Source organism: Nicotiana attenuata, chromosome 12 (genome assembly GCF_001879085.1).
Source record: "Nicotiana attenuata strain UT chromosome 12, NIATTr2, whole genome shotgun sequence".
Classification (NCBI taxonomy): domain Eukaryota; kingdom Viridiplantae; phylum Streptophyta; class Magnoliopsida; order Solanales; family Solanaceae; genus Nicotiana; species Nicotiana attenuata.
The window spans coordinates 17,183,331-17,189,840 of NC_032000.1; positions in this window are offsets into that span (position 1 = coordinate 17,183,331).

The window sequence follows — 6,510 nt, forward strand, 5'->3', positions numbered from 1 at the left end:
AGGGTCCGGGCCGTTCCTTCGTCGGACCGGTTCCTACCTCGGACCGTACGCTCGGTCGGCGTTTCGTTCGAGACCCCCCCCCCCCCCTTCTGCGGAGAGGGGCCGCTTTTGCGGTAACTGGGCTGGCCACCCATGGCTGCATCTGCGATGGCTTAGCTGCTTCTGCGGGCTCGCACCTATGGCTGGCCAACCGCAGGTGCGGTTGTGACAGAAACCTGGAGCTTCAGCTCCTTGTCACATTTTCAACTTAACTCGAGCCTCATCCGATTAACGCTCGGGACCCAGCCCGAACATATCGACAAGTTTGAAATGATAAAACAAACTCACTCGAACCCTCGGAACGCCGGAAACAACATTAAAACTAGGAATCACACCCTAAAACCAATGGATTCAAACTTATGAACTTCAAGTTCTTCAATTTACTTCCAATGTGACGAAATACACTTGTACTACTCGGATTGACACCAAATTTTGCGTGCAAGTCTTAAATGATATTATGAAACTATTCTCGGTCTCGAAATTCTATTCGGACCTCGATAACACAAAAATCCGCTCCAAACCAAATTTAAAGAACTTCAAAATCCTTAAGACCATCTGCAAAGCTGCACGATTTCTTGCACCAAATCCAAATTTGGTGCAAGAAATGGTGTTTTTATGCTCCAATGCAACACTATTTCTTGCACTATTATAGAGCATGAATAGTGTTGCATCACTCTATATTTGGTTTATTAATATTTTATTCAATCTNTAGTAATAAAAGGTAACAAATAATTAAGATAGAGCATTAATTAATGACTAGGGAGCACCAAAAAATTAATTAAAAGAAAGGTAGGACAAAATTGGGTATCAACACTTCCAACTCAAGGATGCGTTCAAACTCTCAAACCGGAGCCGCACAATTCGAAACTATTCAAATAGTGTAAAACCAATCATTATAGGTTTACAAATTCATATTCTAGCTATTAAAGTGATTATCCAACCCCAAAGGCAAGGTTCCTAGAATTCACCCCCGGGCTCACGTGCCCGGATTCCGAAAATTTTCGAAGGAAGTTGTTACCTATATATATGATTTTTACTTCATTCCGTAACGAATTTCGTGATTAAATCTTGTTTTTATCAAAAATCCAGGTTTTACTCTAATCCCATAATTTTCACTAAACTATACATGTTAATCTATCCAAAATCCACGTAATTAACTCACATATAATAGGAATTACTTACCTCCAAAAGCTTGGTGAAGAACCCCTCTTAAGAAGCTCAAAAATCGTCTACAATGGAGTGAAAAATGTGTCAAAATGACAAACTCTAGTCATTTAATGAAGGCTACTGCCTTCAGTAGTTTCTGCATCTGCTGTCCTGGGCCGCACCTGCGCCAACTGCATCTGCGTAAAATGGGCCGCTTCTGCGGACCTTCACTGGACCTGCTGGGTCGCTTTTGCGAGCCCCCCCCCCCCCTCTGCGGAGAGGGTCCGGCTTTGTCGGTAACTGGGCGTCGGCCACCCACTGGCTGCATCTGCGATGGCTTAGCTGCTTCTGCGGCTCGCACCTATGGCTGGCCAACCGCAGGTGGCGGTTGCGTGACGAGAGAACCTGGACGCTTCAGCTCCTTGTCGACAGTTTCACACTTAACTCGAGCCTCATCGATTAACGCTCGGGACCCGAGCCCGAACATATCGACAAGTTTGAAATTGAATAAACAAACTCACTCGAACCTCGGAACGCCGAAACAACATTAAATACTAGGAATCACACCCTAAAACAATGGATTCAAACTTATGAACTTCAAGTTCTTCAATTAACTTCCAATGTGACGAAATAACACTTTACTACTCGGATTGACACCAATTTTGCGTGCAAGTCTTAAATGATATTATGAAACTATTCTCGGTCTCGAAATTCTATTCGGACCTCGATAACACAAAAAATCCGCTCCAAACCAAATTTAAAGAAACTTCAAAATCTCTTAAGACGATCTGCAAAGCTGCACGATTTCTTGCACCAAACTCCAAATTTGGTGGCATAGAATGGTGTTTTTATGCTCCAATGCAACACTATTTCTTGCACTATTATAGAGCATGAATAGTGTTGCACCCAATTTGGTGCAACACTATTCATCACTCTATATTTGGTTTATTAGTATTTTATTCAATCTTTTTATTTTTGTAATTTTAATTTATCATATATTGTGTATATAAGTAATTTTTATATTAAGATCTTTATAATTTTAATTTTATATCCTATTTTTTGATATATTAATTTTTGTATATGTTATATTTATATAAAATTATAAGTTAATTTTATTATTATTATAATTGTATAAAAAGAAATATAACCATTATTTAAAAATAAAAAATACAAATGTAAGATGCACGTGAATGTCCAGCTCCTACGGTAGAAATGGTAGTAGATGAAGATCACCGATTTGAAGAATTTTTAGCTCGACACAAAAAAATTAAGGATAAAGATGCGCATTTCGCACTTCGTAATGCATTAATCGAGCATTTATGGGAAAATAGAGGCGACAGTTAAATATTTATGTGGTACTTAAATTAAATTTGACTATGATGTAATATTTATTTAATTATCTTTTATCAATGATTTCACTTTTAGTTGATTTATCCTTTAAAATAATTTTGTAATAAATGATTATATAAGTGGTGAATGTGAATTATATATAATGAATATGGAAAAAGGAAAAAAAGATAGTATTAGTTTGAAGGAAATAAAAAATGAAAAGTAAATAGAAGATAATAATATAATATAGAAGAGAGAGAAGATTTGGTGTAAAAAATGGTGTAATGGTTGGAGTAAATTTGGTGTTACACCATTTTGGTGTGAAATTTGGTGCAAGAAATGGTGCTAGCCTTGGAGATGGTCTAAGGAATCAACTTTCACTATTAGGCGCCAAGGCGCTCCCGGAGGTCATCCAAAATCCCATCCGGACATACGTCCAAGTCCGAAATCATCATACAAAATATTGGAACCGTCAAATCCCGATTCCGAGGTCGTTTACTCAAAATGTTGACCGAAGTCAAACTTGGCCTTTTAAGCCAACCTTAAGGAACCAAGTGTTCCGATTTCAACCCAAACTCTTCTAAATCACGAACCAACCATCCTCGCAAGTCATAAATCAGTTAAAACAAGTACGAGAAGTCTTATTTAGGGGAACGAGATCCTAGAAAGCAAAACGACCGGTTGGGTCGTTACAAATAATGACATGAGTGATGACGATACAATAATGTCCCTGTAATTGTACCAAAAAATTGTTTACATACTGATACTTTACGGACGATCTAATACCCCTTATCGTCTTTGAAGTGAATTTTTAATACCATCCTATGAAACATAATAATACTACTTTGACACTAAAGAATGATGGGACAAATTTGTGAAAGCATATTCAACCAATTTAGGCAGGTTCTTATTGTATGTATATGCCACATCTCTTTTTGCAAATTTTTGTGGGGTTTGATTTGTTACTGTTACGTTCTTATGGTTATGTGCATGAGCTGTATATCTTACTTCCCCAGTTAACTCCAGCTGTATAGCAACTCAACCATTACTATTTTTACCAACAAAAAGCCAATCGGTGGAACCTTTCTTTTAGGTGTACTTGAAACTTTTACTTTGTACTGAGTTGAGAAGAATAAGATGGTTCAAGAAAGCTGATATTGTTGTCATATATCCCTCTTTTACCAAGATCTATATGTATAGTCTCTGTTACAGAATATCTTGAACTCCTCAGTGAAAAAGAAATGATCATACTCCAAAATCATAAAATAAAGTTCAACATAAACCATTGGGCAGAAGTTGGATGCCGTGGTGTGCTTAAGGCAAATAAAAGTGGATACATTGTTAATCCACTACAAATATGTATAGTAAATTAGCAAAATGATCTTTAATTAGTATTCTTTATTTCTAGTTTCTGAAGTAGGAAGCTTTCGAGTAAAATGTATATTATTATTTTGTTTGAGTAATTGATCAAACGAATAACCTTTCTGATTGGAAACTAGAAGTTTGTGTAAAAATTGGGCCGTGAAAACAAAAATTTCTTAGAGTAAATCACTAGTTCAAAATGTTTGTAGAAAGAGTTTTGGCATTTATAAATTACAGGAATTACATCCAATAATCTTGAAAGTAGATGGTCTTGATTTTTTGATCCCGTTTGCCTCATAGGCAAACCATTGAGGTCAAAGTCAAAAGTGCTGCCAATGGGGCACGCTAGGAATAATACTTGTTAAACTTGAAGCTCTGTCCATTGATCCAGCGGGTGAAAAATCAAAAGTGGCACCAAAAGTGTCCTATTTGTGCAAATCACCCTATAAATTTTGATTCCACAGTCAAAAATCATTATTTTTAAAAGAAAAGATAAACAAATAACTAAAAATACTTGGAGGCCCAAAACGATTTGGGTCAGCAATGGGCCAATCCCTACCCGATCCAAAATTGTCTAGAGAAATTGACTACTTTGCAGTTTTCCTGAATCTGTTATATTGTATTGTATTGTATTGTAACTTTATATATAATGTTTGTTTTGATTGTTACTTAAAATTTACTGATTTGGTGTGGTCGCGTCGTGTCACGATCCAAACTACCATGTCGTGATGACGCCTATCACGGTACTAGGCAAGCCGGCTCTTTACCAAAAACAACCCGATATTTCAATTCAAAACTATTTAATTATAAAACTTCATAAAGAAATTCTGAATGAAAGTGCGGAAAGAAAAGTCCGACATCGGGGTATCACTAGTCATGAACATCTACTAAAACTTTGTCCGAAGATACTAAGACTAACATAGTCTGGAAATGTAACTACAAAATAAACTATAGGAAGATAGCAGGGCTGCGATCGCCAGCAACTACCTTGCCAAATCCGAGAAGAATCTACAGCTGGACTAGTCAACAGCCGCTACCGGGTTCTGATACGCCTGGATCTGCACACAAGGTGCAGGAAGTAACGTGAGTACGCCAACTCAGTAAGTAACCAAAGTAAATAAAGGCTGAGAAGCAGTGACGAGCAATAAAGCATATAAAGTTCATATCAGGAAATCTTAGTAAAAATATAACACGCTTTTAAAAATAGAGTTTGAATCAAATCATTTCGTTTAAACTCAGATTCAGTAAAATCATTTGAAGATATTTTTCAACTATTTCTCAAACAGAGGCTCAGTGCAACAGTGAGCAAAATGATGAAATCATAAGCAGTCCCTCGGGCAAAACATCACTCATAAACAGCCCCTCGGGTAAAACATCACTCATAAGCAGCCCATCGGGCAAAACATCACTCATATACAACCCCTCGGGCAAACCTCACAATCACTCCTATACAGCCCCTCGGGCATACCTCACCTTCACTCACACTCAGGGTACCCGCGCTCATTGGGGGTGTGTAGACTCCGGAGGGGCTCCTTCAGCCCAAGAGCTATAACAATCCACCTCGTGGCATAAATCAATCAGGTCCTCAGCCTCACTAAATCATGAATCAGTAACAACATAGTGCGGCGTACAGCCCGATCCCATAAATATCCCCACAAATCAGGCCCTCGACCTCACTCAGTCATAAACCTCTCAAGCCACTCGAGCTCTCAGTAAAAAACAAGGTACTCAGCCCAAAATAACTTTTATATGCATAAAAAATAGAGTAATAAAGACTGAGTTATGAAATCAATAAGTATAACATGACCGAGTATAGATTTTCAATCAAAAACAGTGAGAGGATAGTAACAAAAAGGCCCCTAAGGGTCCAAACAGCTCTGGCACAAGGCCCAAACATGGCATTCAGCCCATTTTACAGAAAACTCTTTCTAAAACACATAAGTATCATATAGTTTCAACCAAAGATGCAACTTTATAGTTGCTACGGGACGGACCAAGTCACAATCCCCAACGGTGCACGCCCAGACGCCCGTCACCTAGCATGTGCATCACCTCAAAATAGTAAAACGATACGAAATTCGGGGTTTCATACCCTCAGAACTAGATTTACAATCGTTACTTACCTCAAACCGGTCAAATCTCTACTCCGCAATGCTCTTGCCCCTCGACTCGGCCTCCAATCGCTCTCTGTTCAGAACCAGAATAATACCATCAAAATGCACTAACGGAATGAATTCCATAAGAAAAACTAGCAAATTAGGCACAAATACCGAAATCCTCTCAAACCCGGCCACCGGATCCACGTCTCGGAATCCGACAAAAATAACAAAACTAGAAAGCCCCATCACTCACGAGTCCATACATACAAGATATATCAAAATCCGACTCCATTTGACCCCTTAAATCCTCAATCAAACTCTCCAAAATCCCAAGCCCTAACCCCTCATTTTCACCCTTAATCACCACTAATTACATGATTAAACAATGGGAAATTACCATAAACACGAGTATTAGGGCTCAAATACTTACCTCAATGAAAACCCCCTTGAATCCCTCTTCAAATTGCTCCCAAAAGCTCCAAAACCGGATAAAAATGGTGAAGAATGACCCAAAATTCGCGAAGTCCACAATTTA